The sequence below is a fragment of the Pelobates fuscus genome, chromosome 9, assembly GCF_036172605.1.
Source record: "Pelobates fuscus isolate aPelFus1 chromosome 9, aPelFus1.pri, whole genome shotgun sequence".
Classification (NCBI taxonomy): domain Eukaryota; kingdom Metazoa; phylum Chordata; class Amphibia; order Anura; family Pelobatidae; genus Pelobates; species Pelobates fuscus.
The window spans coordinates 46,888,799-46,902,555 of record NC_086325.1 but is presented as its reverse complement, the minus strand read 5'-3'; the positions used below and the strand labels follow the sequence as shown (position 1 = coordinate 46,902,555).

The window sequence follows — 13,757 nt, the reverse complement described above, 5'->3', positions numbered from 1 at the left end:
ACCATGGATAAATAGCAAGAAATAGACAAAACAGCAGCAATTACCTGATAACGGATTATCTAAATACAGATTGCAATAAAGAATGTCATTTAGAGACTTACGGACGCAATGTCTTGACATACACGATTTAAAAACAGACCTTATTTATATTAGAAAAATGCAACTCACCTCTGGGAGCAGGGGTTTAATAACACAGAGTTTTATTTTTTGATGATGTTACAAAGTGGGGTTATTTTAGCCTGTTGGCTGTCAAGTAACCATAACTTTCTATTTAGTAAATTATTCTATAACTACTCATTTTTTACTAATAATTTCCCTACGGTTTTCAGATAAATGGCATTAGTTACATCTGCTGAGCCTTGCAGTAAGGTTTGGCCAGGTACTTGGAAAATCGCCATATCTGCCTTTACATTGGAGCCGAAATCCTGAGGTTAGTATAATAAGATGTTTAAGCTCTGCCACTGAAAAAGGAGGTATTTAAATACACAGCTGTGCTAAACATTTACCTCACTGGTTTTGACCTTTCAGAAACTGAACAATAAACTAAACAAAGCAGTGTGAATGATGACATTTACATGGCCCGAATGCAAGCCGATGCACCTGGGTGGCATACAGTCATCAGTTTGTCAAATTCCGACTGTATTTTATATTTTTTAAATACAAATTTTCCTGCATGTAGAAAGAACACAACGAGCACTGCAGTGACATTTTCTCAAATTTAACCAATCACTAAAATGTTATCTAGTCATATTTATCTTTAAACCCTCTGAATATCCAAGGGACAGTCTGAGGCGTAAAGGATTAGTGATTCTTAAAGAGAAACGGTTACCTTACATTAAAACATTAGAACAGTTAGTAGCAATCGCTGATACAAATATATATTTTTCTGCATACTAGGGGCTTATAGGAAATGTTAATTACCATGAAATGCCTAGTCTGTGTAATTTTCAAAGGCAGCAGTGATTTCAAAAATTTGTTTTAGTAATGGGGGTTTAGAGCACCACAACCACTACAACTCATTATAGTGGATATGGCGGTGAAAGATAATTTGGTTCATCCACCTGCTTTTCCATCAAAACCATGATAATACAGTTTGACAAAAAACACGGCACTCCACGGCTGCAAGGACTCATGGAAATTACAATTCTACATTATCACCGGCAATTAGGCTAAGTGTTCTGGAAGTTAGTTATCAGGGCGCACTAAGCTTAATGCTGATATCCATGGTTTATGATGACCTTTTTTATGTGCTGGGATGGACAGTGAGAGTTACACTATTGCACTCCAGCTGCCATTTGGCAAAGTTCCCCTTGATCTTACAGAGGCACTGGGACATTCGTGCAATATGAAGTGGGCATCAGATGAATTAAGCCCTCTCTCGTTACATGTTTGAAGGGAGTGGAGCACAGGAGGCAGAAACAAAAGCAATTCTGTCTCCCCAGCTCCAGTTCTGCGATATCATTATTGGGAGAGGAGCTGAATTCAACAGTGGGAGCTACAAGTGTAACTCTCACTAATCTTGGGCAGACCAGAACATGTACGTCCCAGTGCTGCCTTTGAATAAAGGAAGGTTTGATGGCATTATTTACCAGAATGTTCAGTTCACAGAGACAGAAAGATAATTCCAGGATACATTCTGAAAGGTTTCCAAAGGACGGGTAGCTGCTGGTGTGTTTGAGCTATGACTATATCTGAAAGTATTTGTTTTCCAATCACTTAGACAGCACAGGAAATTACACAACCAATGCACATCATCAATGTTTTATAAGGTAATAGGGATGTCTTAATCCTGGAATAGAAAAAGGTCTTCATTAAATAAAATATTTATGATGCACAATATAATGCAAAATAGAATTCTCCATTAGTTTAAGGGCAACTAGTACCTGGAAAAAGTCATGATCAGTTTCCTCAAGTCAGTAAAATAACCTTTAACCTTAGGCAGGACAATCAACACTGCATCAATGTGCTGTGATAAGACACGTCAGTAAATATCTTATTTATTCAACTCACACCTTAGCTGTCACTAGAATAGTTATAATATTAATAAGCAGTTTGATTGCCATAAAAGAAGGACCTAAGGGTGTAGAATGATTGGAATCTCCTATTTCGAATTTAGAAATTGAAACACGAACATGAAAAACCCAGCATACAAAAAAAAAACTTAAAAAAAAAAAAAAGGACAAATAAAATTTTTACAACACTGCAGAAGTTACAAAGGCTAAAAAATAAATTAATAAATATGTACAAACATGTTTTCCTGGCACTGTAGTCCTGAATTGGATGTTTAGGTCACTGCCCCCCCTCCGATCACAGTAAAAAGGTGATTTTAATCACGCAGCGCTGGTCTCCCCGCAGCTTGCTCCTCATGGCTTTGCCTCCAAAACGGAGATCAATCTTGATGATCTCAGCCAATCCAATGCTTTCCCATAATCCAATGCTTTCCCATATACATACATAGGGAGTCTACTGCGCATGTGCAGGGGGGATATGGGACACTATAGTGTTAGGAATGCAGCTTTGTATTCCTAGCACCATAGTGTTCCTTTAAGCACAGCTCAAATGATATCCATCTCCAATTATCCATTTTGTTTGATTCTTTCAACCATGTAGGAGGCCTTTACACTGGAGGAAGACACACATATTCTTAGACTAATTAAATGTAAATATACAAAGAAACCCTGAAGGATATTCGGATATCCCACTACGGCTTTATGCAAAGCAGCATTACATCCATAACCTTTATCAGGAACTTCCCAAGTACAATATAACACCTCCACCCACTTTGACATTAAAAATAATACATTCTTCTTTTCTTTTCATCTAACAGGTGTTATTGCCTTTTACAATCTAACAAAAGCCAAACATACTGCTCCTAAAAGAATCTGCTTCAGGGCCTATATATTTAGGCCATAAGACGTCTGATGTCAGCTCCAGTTACACATACGCTGGACGTGATAGCATAAATGATGACATGACGGAACTTGTCTCCTGGGAGTGACGTTAGCAGGAAGAGAACAGAGAAAAACAGTGCATGCAAATTTAAATGTCTTAAAGAAAGAGTCATTTTTAATTGAAGAGAAGAAAAGTGAACTATTTGAATTTCTAAGTAAAAATTCTCATCTCAGATAGAGAAACCTGTAGCTTCTGGAAATGCAAGAGAACCAGATAGTGAATAGTTTTTTTTCATTTAAGTGGCCAAGGAAAAAATCACCAAACACTGGGCAGATTTCTGATCAATTAAATTAAGCATTATATTTTCTAGCCAAATATTATTTTACCTCTCAATACCAAGCACGCAAAGCAATACCATGGTGCCATATGTCAAGAAAATGAAAGCATAATTGTTATGTTAAACACAATGTAAACATGCAGCTAGCATGAACTAACGCAAAAAAATAATTTTCCGCATAGTACACACATTCACCCCAAAAAAAAAAAAGAAAAGGGGACATGGAATTACTCAAATAAAATCATTTTGATAACTCTGGTGCACTTGCACACTTTTAAGTATAGCACTGTAATCATAATATTGTCAGAAAATAACAGATTTTTTGTAACTTTACAGGCAGCAAAATTCCTTATATTAAATTGACAGGAAACGTTTTCGCAGACGTCTAGAAGGAACGAATAATTTGCCATCTTCCTTTTGCCCTACAGGCTTTGCAAGAAAATAAAAATTCAATGTGTCCCTTTTTCACCCACAGGAATGCAAAATATAACAATCAGGCTTTGCCTTTTTCCAAAGATAACAGCTGGATACAAAGCAGAATGACCTTGGCAAATTCGCACAAAACTTTTACATTTTTGTATGCGCCTCCACTACGGAAATCAAGACCATTCAAACAATCCATGCTGCTAGAGAAAGTGGGGGGAACACCACACACCACTAAACACCACACCTAAGTGAAATGAAGAGAATTTCTAAATTTAGGACACAACAGCCAAATAATCGCACTGATAAATGCTACAATATTGACTAGTCTAGTGTATGTTGAGATAACAGATTTAAAGTCACCATGACTGGCCAACACTGATGCAAAGTTACCAATATGGTAACTAAGACGCAACTGGCTCACCAACCATACATGAAGATTTTCAGTTTTGGACAAGCAAACTAAGGAAATAATTAAACCTGACTGCCACTTGATTCCTCATCTCCAATAGGAATCAACATAACTGTAATCTGTAAATAATTTGGCTATCTGCCACCATCCAATCAACCGGAGCTCAAAATCCACTATTGCCATGGTTAGTATTTAAAAAATATATAAACATTTGTTGTTCCTAGACAGTTTTTCCTTTCCGTATATTGAGTACAAGAAATTGAAAAGAGAAAAAAACAAAACTATTGAATGACAAACACTCATTTAATGAATGGCTTGCCAGACTATCAAGACTAGATTATTCACAAAAACCTACATTTAGTGAATTAAATCCAGCAAATTGAACAAATATAGTTGATCTGAAACAAATATCCACCTTGGCTCTAGACTAGACTAGTCTAGTTTGACTAATTTAGCATCAATTTTAATATTCAGATTTAGGCCAAGGTTTAATATTTCTGGATACGTTTTTCTAATTAATTTGTATTTTTGGATAAACTTTTCAAGTGAGTTATCTATAGAAATCACTGTAAAAGTCTATGGGAAATGTTGTAGATAAATAATTTGAAAATCTTATGTCTTAATTTGCTACAATCTAGAGTTTAGCAAATAACCCCAAGTGTGGTTTTTTTTTCATGTTATATAGAATGCAGTATGCATTGCATTTAGAAATTAGAGCCAACTAAAGTAAAGTCAAATATGGGCTGTGACTCATGATGAGCCTCATGTATAGCAAAATCATAGGTTACAATCAGTAAGCAATGAGGAGGAAGCCAAGGCGAGAGAGGTGGGTAGGTCAATATAAACTAGAAAGTCTAAAGGAACGAGTATTATAAAGGAAACAACAAACAATAGAAATATGAAGAGAAAGTTTAACGAGTTAAGCGTTAACAAAACTGGGGGAGGGGAGATGGAATAAGAAGTTTTCCACATTCCAATGGCATGGCCTTGCTCTCACAGGCAGAGTGGATGTGGATAAAGAAAGACCCATGGCCTACATTAAAGGGGATTCCCCAGACACAACTTAAGCATATTAAATACAAACAAACAAAAAATTGCCGTTTTCTGTAGCTTATCTCCACCGATTTAAACATCCCACCCCATTTCACAAAACCCCATTTTTGTTGGAAGGTAAATCGATCAGTGTGAGTCGAGTTGCTGATTCCACCCCACAGCCAATCACTGTTCTGTAAAGTTTTTTCAGAGCCATGCAGAGTACAAATTTGACAGTTACAAAAAAATTACCATGATTGGCTGTGGGGTAAAATTATGTGAACCACTGGTCTCTCATTGGCTGAGCCAGGTACATACTCAGAGTACATAAGGACAAAATTATTAGGATACCTGACCAGGACACCAACAGTGATTTTTATATCATCGAATTCTAAATACATAGACATTATTATGTAATTTGTTCACACTTTGCAGCTATAACAGCTTCCACTCTTCTGGGAATGCTTTTCCGCAAGATTTTGGAGTGTTTCTGTAGAAATGTTTGCTCATTCATCCAGCAGAGCATTTGTGAGGTTAGACACTAATGTAGAACGAGAAGGCCTGGCTAGCATTATCTTGGTTCTCCCTTCCCATTCACTCGAAAGTTTTCGATGGGGTTGAGCTCAGGCCTGTGTGTGCGCCAGTCATGTTTTTACACACCAAGGTGCATTTATAGTCCCTGTTTTGTGCACTGTGGCACAGGTAAGCTGAAATAGAAAAGGACCTTCACCAAACTGTTCCAACAAAGTCGGAAGCAAAGCATTGTCCAAAATGTCTTGGAGCATGCTGAAGCATTCAAATTTCCCTTCACTGGAAGTAAGCAGCCTAACCCAACCCCTTAAAACCATTCCACACACACTACTTGACCCGACGCTTGGCATTGTACTTGGTGATGTGAGGCTTGCATGTGGCTACTCGGCCATAGAAACCCATTTCATGAAGCTCCCACCGCACAGTTTTTGTGGTGATATTAATGTCAGTGGAAGTTTGGAACTCTTCAGCTACGGATTCAGCAGAGCATTGGCGACTTTTACACACCATGCACCTCAGCAATCGGTAACACCGCTCGCTCTGTGACTTTACGTGGACTTCCGCTTCGTGGCTGAGTTGCTGCTCATCCTAAATGCTTCCACTTCCCAGTAATACCACTTACAGTTGAAAAATGGAATGTCTAACAGGGATGAAATTTCACAAACTTAGTTTTTGCAATGATGGTTTCCTATCACAGTACCACGCTTGAATTCATTAAGATCTTCAGAACTAACTCATTTTTTCGCAAAAGTTTGTAAATGCAAGCCGAATGACTAGGTGCTTGGTTTTATACACCTATGGCAATCGGTTTGATTGAAACACCTGAATTCAACTTTTTCAGTGATTATGGTGCTTAAAGTGCCAAATCACATATAATTTGAACAAATTGCTCGTACATTTGTAAGCTACTTGACATTTAAATAAATAAAAAAAAATCACATTATCCCAGAAGTGCCTTGCTTTTTGTATTTGAAATTCTTGTATTCTGAGCCATTGAAGCACTGATGCATGTATTTTCACGCATTCGTATACATTATATGAATATTCGATACAGTGTGAAATGTTAGAAATTCAAAGCAAATTTCAGGCCACAATATCTGAAATAAAAATGTTTTCAATTTGGCTATTTAGTTTAAACTCCTAATTAGAACTCCCAGCAATTCTCCCAATAGCTCTTTTTATACGTATATGTGAACATACAAACTTCTCTATATGTGATTTGTGGCAAAATCAACTTATACATCCCTATTTTTCTCTTGTAATGTTATTATACATCACGAGATTTCACAATCCACCAGAGGAAGAAACAAATCACAATGTCTTAAAAAGCAGATGTCACTCGCTTCTCAAGAAATGTTTTCATGAGGTGTGACCCGGCATGTTTATAGGAGAGTTGCAGCCTTTGGGATGTCATGCGCCATGCCAGTCGGCAATGCTATGGGGTGTCACCCCAAGAGTATTTAGCGGCTTGCATAAACTCTTAGGGTGTTGCATAAGAGTATGCAGAGAATTTGGCCAAGTAAGCGGTTCCAACCATTCTTATACATCCACGCAATGTCCTGGTCACAGGTGCTGAAAATTTGAATTTGTTCTTAAAATATACTTCCCTAAATTAAAAAAATAGATACGAAGTTATAATTTCTACATTTTTGCATTTAGCTCTAGTGTCTATTAATGAGAGGTGTTAGTACATTTTATAACTGTGTAAATGTATTCACAAATTTCAAACATTTAAATGCCCGCATGCGAAAGCAACACTCCGAACACCATAACAACTTCATCAGAATTAAGTTGTTATGGTGGCAGGAGGTCCCTGGTACCAGCTTACCTTCAGGGGTTGAACTATTAACTAAGTTGTCAAACCACATGGTGGAAGGGGATTTAACGACACCAGGACACTTCTGGCACCATAACAACATCAGTATGCTTCAACCACAGCTTGACTGTGACCCACTAACTGCAAGGACGATAGGTTTTTTTTTTTTTTTCTACAAACATACACGCCATGCATGGGTAGTGCTTTCAAAAAATGGTCCTTTTGGTCAACCAGATAGACTTGGAATGCAAATAGTGAGTGGATTTTGGATAATATCTGGACTGTTAATCTAAATTATTCTGTCATCAAAAACACAATCACCAGAACAATAGTAATAAAATGATTAAAGTAACGGTACAGTGGTAGGAATACAAAGTTGTATTCCTAACAAAAAAGTGTTCCTCTGCCTGCTCCACAGCCTTGAAAGGGTTAAATAACCCTTTCTTTCACTCATCTTATTCTCGCACCGAAGTCCCTCGGGCGCTGGCACAGCCTTCTCTGACATTAGCACCTAGAAGGACCTCAATATGCATGCGCGGCGAGTGGCGTGTGTGCATTAGGCCTTCCCCATAGGAAAGCATTGAATTAATGCTCTCCTAGCGGGATTTTGAGGACGCTGGATGTCCTCATGCAAAGAGGGAAAGGTGAAAAACGGCCTAGTTTTAAACTAGCTTTTTAATGCTACGTTCAGCTCCTGCTTCACAGTTAATAGATTAATGTAAAGGTATTATGGAAATTAAGTGCTACCCCTCAAGGACACACAAAAAAAAGCTAAAAAAAATTAATTAAAAAAATGAAAATGCCTCTATCAAAACAATAAACCTCAAGTGAAGTTTTAGATTTACACTATATAAAATGCAATACATAAAATGAATGAATAAATATATAGTGCAGCGACAATTTTATTTTTCATGTGACTATTTTTCAGCAACAGTTTAAAGCACACAATTTTACAGTGGACATGTGGCTAAGTTAGTTCCTTTTGCATAATTAATTTTTTTTTTTTTTTTAAAGAGACACAGCTCAATGCAGTGCTTACTGTGCAATGATAAGTCCTTAGACATTTCCCCTCCTCTACTCCCCCCTCCCCCACCATCAGGCTTGTGTCAATGCAGGGCTCCCCCAGTCTCAGAAGCTCCATCTCAAATAATGCACAAGTAAGCTATTGCTTGGCTTGACAGGTTTGTGGGTGTTACACTAACTGAAATGCCAGCGCTGCTTGGAAAGATTACCTGTACGCATCCCCTAACATGCCAACACAATGGCTTCTTTGTCAGTTAATTTCTGTGTAAGGAAGAATATTGTCTATTCAACCATACCTATACACATCTGGCAAAGTACAAGGCACAGTTAATCACAGCAACTACACTGCCCGAAGGAGGAGGGTTTTTCTAGGGTGCATTGGTTCTAACCATTTTTTGGAAGAAAAAAAACAAAAAACTAAGAACGCATTGACAGCTGGTGAAGTAGGCCAAAAAATGTCTACATTTGCTGTCAATATAGAAATAGACTAATACAATGAAGAGGATAAATTGAATGTTGGGAAAGTGACACCACGTTATGCTAGGCATGACAGGTGCATGTTAGATCCATTCATTAGTAATATCACAGGCTACATAATCAAATAACCAAACACGATAGACACAATTCAAAAGTTTTCAATTTAGACTGAAATGTGTGTCATACTGAACAGGCCCTACTGAAATTCTAAATACAGGAGGTATAAAATAAATAAATTCAAAATTATATTAAAGCCCAATAGCACACCCCTAACACATACAAGGCTTACATTCCTTTCCTTTTACAGTTTAATCTTACAAGGAAATAATAAAAGAAAAAAAAATGAACTCTTTGGTACTCAGAAGGAATACATAACCGAACTATATGTTGAGAAATGAAACTACCACACTGTATTTCCTTATTGGTCAAGGTAAATAGAATCAAACGCCACAGGCACCTAATACAGAGAAACACCCAAAATTGCATTAACATGCTTACACACACACAAAATATATATATATATATATATATATATATATATATATATATATATATATATATATATATATATATATGAATTGATCATCTTTATTCCTGTGGTTTCAGACAAGCTCTGATTACTAAGGTCATTTATAAAAAAAACATTTTAAAAATGTCTGTATTTTTATAAAATAGGTCTTGGGTGGGGGAGGGGGATGGGACATGCAGTTAACTCCAAAAGCACCTCATCTGATTGGAGCATCCATTCAAATCCCTGATTTAATTTGAGGAAGAAATGGGATAAATTGTACAAATCTGAGTCAGCACAACACGTTATATCACATCCCACCACCTTCAGTCATTCAAAGCACAGGGCAGGAGATGAGACACCTGTGAAATATTAGGCCCAAACCTCCCTATTTTTTACTTCTAGACCATCAGCAGACGCACGCAAGGCCCAGCTCTTGTAGACACCCGATGATACTTCGTGGTGGGTCACCAATGTCTACGGTCATTCAACATGACTTCTGCCCTACTTCATTATATACCTATATGCAAACAATGCCTCACTGCTCATTTTTTTAAAAACAAAAAAAGTCAGCTCATCCTTGAATATCGTAACGATAGGTGAAGGAGATCCGATATCATAGAGCTACTGAGACAGAACAAGGAAGTCACTGTGTTTCTATGGGCAAGCAAGAAAATCTATATGGAGAGAAAATAAATCCAGCCTAGCAGAGTATTAGCTTACTCATTTTTGAAAGGGCTATTTATAGTCAGAGGAGGTCTGCCAGAAAACACATCTAGACATTCATTATTCAATGCCATTGCCAAGGTAGTGCCTAAGTATAACCCAGGCCAAGTGTACTGGGAGGGGGTAGTAAACTTGTTAAAACAATATATTATGTACAAAAGCCTTCCACTTGTGGCAGCTTGTTCTGTGGAATAATGCGCAAAGAGAACAGTTTTTCCCCTTACTTTAAGAGTGGAAAAATGTAAGCAGAAGATAGAGGGAATCGTAGATATTTCCATCCTGCTTTGTAGATCTCGTGCTACATTTTACAAGATGGTCATTGATTCACGGTAATGGAATTCAACCCCAACGCACTGGGATAGTTTAGAGAAAGGAGAATTTGGAGGTGAATTTGTATGGAGGAAAGAGACAGAGGGTGCCAATCGCACAGCTGTTAAACTGGAACAATGTCTGCTTTGGCCAGAGACGAACTTGGACTTGCTAACACTTAAATATGGAAACCACTGTAAAACGAAGACAGCCCACTGCAGCATCCATGAGGAATATATAAAAACGGGTACGCCAGAAATCTAATCACGAAAAGCTGAAACTGACGAGGAATGTATGCATGGCATTCGAAAGTCTGCTTTGTGAGGACCTGGCTAAAGTTAGCAAACTATTATTTTTGTTTCATGCACAGCTGGGCTAGTGGCTGATGTATGAAAACATCTGGAGAAGCGAGGGTGGCCATCACTGCTTCAATGTATAAACATGTATGTGTGTCAAACCAAAGGCAAATAAACAGCAAAGTACCATTTTTGTTTTACAACGTAACAATTCTGTCTCAATGGAAAACGAGCTTGTATCACACTGCTATCAGGGGGAAAGCAAATGATTGACTGTATAGTTTCTTTTTAAAATGCTCATCAGGCCTATAAAGTGAGGTTTAGTCCTATGACAAAGAATGAGTTTTGTAAATATGCAGTGGCAGTAAAACTGCCCCATCACTCACAGGCAGACACTTAGAACAAGGTGTTAATACATTTTGTTGGATCCTTTATCTGAAATGGTGTATGGTGAACAGTAACACAAAGTTGCTAGACAAACCAGTTATGTTCTGGAGTGGCTACAAAGGGACTTGATACATATTTATACTGATTGTTTGTATCCTACAGTGGATATTGTATAAAGGATGCAATATAAAGGGTCACTTTTATAGATTAACAAAGATTAAAAAAATGGATCCTGCCTTAAACAACTGAATTGATTAAACAGTTTTCAAGATACATTTTTATATGGGTAGGAGACAAAAGAATGACATTGAAAAAAAAAATATTTAGAGGGCAAATGTAATAATTATGTCATATTTGTAAAGTATTGCTACATTTCAACAAAGTTCCTCCAAGTAACTCAATGAGATACATAGTTATGAACTTAACCAGTAAAGATACATCTAAGAGGTTATATATAAAACCACAGACAGCAATCGGGTGTTCTATTCAAAAGATTAATTGATCTGTAAACCTTGTGATGGATATTACAAGATAATTTCAATGCTTCTAGTTCACTTCCCTGGTCTCTTGGTCTGGGGACCACAGATCATATTTATTAAGGCAAATCTGAAAAATGCTACTCCAAATACTATAGATTGAGAGACAGCTTGGGTTTTCATATTTAACTAACACATCTGTGAATATATTGCTAAAGGAATGTTGAGTAAAAGTGTCATTATGTTTTTATCACTTCATATAACATCGACTTCCATGGAAGTGCCAAGTAATGCAGGGCACTGTGAGAGTAAATGTATCACGTGGGTCTCTATTTTTTTTTTTTTTTTTTTTTTTGCATTTCTTTGTTTTCCTTTTATTTACAAAGTTTAGAAAAAAACATTTTTAAGCAACACACATTCAGCATCAAACTACAAGGGATGGGGCTGAGAAGTTAAGGAAAGGAGAGGGGGGGGGGGGGTCCAGCTATACTAAATCCAGAGGACTCATTCAGTCCCTGAATAGCAATAATCCTAGACCCTCGTAACCCCCACCAACCCCCTTCTTACTGACATTAGAGCCCGCCCGCAGCAAGTAACTGTCCGTGGGGTGACGTCATACAAAAAGTCAATAGCCCTTTGTTGTGACTGTAGGGGACAGGGGGGTTGCACCCGTCTAATGGGAGATCAATAGGCACATAATAAGGGAATATAGTTGAAAATTTTAAAGCAAGACGATTGGCTTTGAAGTAAGAAAATACATATGAAAAAAGTAATAAGGAGAAAAAAGGAGGAGGGGAGAAAAGTGAGTTGGGAGGGCGCAGGATCCTCTCTCTCTCCATCTGCAGTCACTAAAGCCTACGTGGCATTTCCAGGAGGCAAAGATAGGGGGGACAGGGGGGCTGCAAATTCTGTGAAGGACAGGGGGAAGGGGGGGGGGGGGCAATACTGAAGTCACCAAGGGGGGGCATAGAACAAAAACATGTTTTTTTAACCCTCTATTGTACGTACTGCCCCAGAAAGAGGTTAACCCATGTCTGCCCCCCTTAAACTATACAATCCACTGAGTTAGAGCAATAGCACTCACTGCCCACTGCTCATTCCATCACACTGGGGGCAAATAAAAAGTCTGTTCTACCCCATGGGCAGTCAGAATTATCTCCCATTTGGAATAAGTGCCAGCAGAGGGGCAAAGGTATGGGATGGTGTGTGATAGAGTTACCATCCACAAAGTGTTTTTTGCAGCTCTAAGGGGGAGAAGCATGCTGTCAGGGGGTTAAATTATTTGGGGTAGGGGAAGGGGGTGGAGGGCATGCTGTCGTAGGGGGTTAAATACCGTGGGGATGAGAATGAGGGGGAATAATGCTGCCAGGGGGATTTTAATACCATGGGGTAGAGAAAGGAGGGTCATGCTGCCAGGGTGGTTAAATACCACTGGCATAAGATGGGGGGGATTGTTGGGGAGTTTAAATACCCTGGGTTTGAGAATGAGGGGTTGTGCTGCCAGAGGGATTTAAATACCCTGGGATGGAGAATGGGGGGATAACACTGCCAGGGGGATTTAAATACCCTGGGGTGGATGGGTGGGGGAGATGCTGCCCGGGGGATTTAAATACCCTGGGGTGGATAATGGTGGGGGCTGGGGTAATACTGCCAGGGGGATTTAAATACCACTGACATGAGATAGAGGGGGTGGGGGTGTAAGTATCCTGGGGTTGACGATGGGAGGGTGTGCAGAGTTATCCAGAGTACAGCTCTTACCTGGGTGCCGTCTGGAGAATTGGGTGAGAGATCCAGTGATGGTAGTGAAGGGGCTAAGTCGGAGTTTCCTGCTCCGTAAGGTCAACGGGGCCGCTGCAATCTCAGTGCGCAGCTCCTCCACTGCCGGGCTGCAGCGCCATGCTGGAATGCAGGGACTGCGCATGCGCGGAGTTGGGGCGGTCTACAGACTGCCAGACAGGACTGCTCTCCCCCTCCCCCTCTCACTGAGCACACAGACAGCCTGCCTGGGATAGACACACACACACACTACCTCTCTCTTTCCCCTACATGCAGATTGCTAAGAGGGCTCAGACACAATCTCCTTTCACTGAGCACACCCCACTGACTACCAGG

At 38.9% G+C, this 13,757-nt stretch overlaps 1 protein-coding gene across 2 annotated transcripts in view; it reads right to left on the bottom strand.

The window, feature by feature from the left end:
• The window catches only part of LOC134572752 (fibronectin type-III domain-containing protein 3A-like), an 82,298-nt gene extending 68,756 nt beyond the window's left edge, over positions 1–13,542 (bottom strand). For both annotated transcript variants that reach the window (XM_063431912.1, XM_063431913.1), the window contains exon 1: positions 13,404–13,542. The gene's annotated coding sequence lies outside the window, so the exon portion shown is untranslated. The remainder of the gene's footprint in view (positions 1–13,403) is intronic.
• Positions 13,543–13,757: the final 215 nt, after the last annotated feature.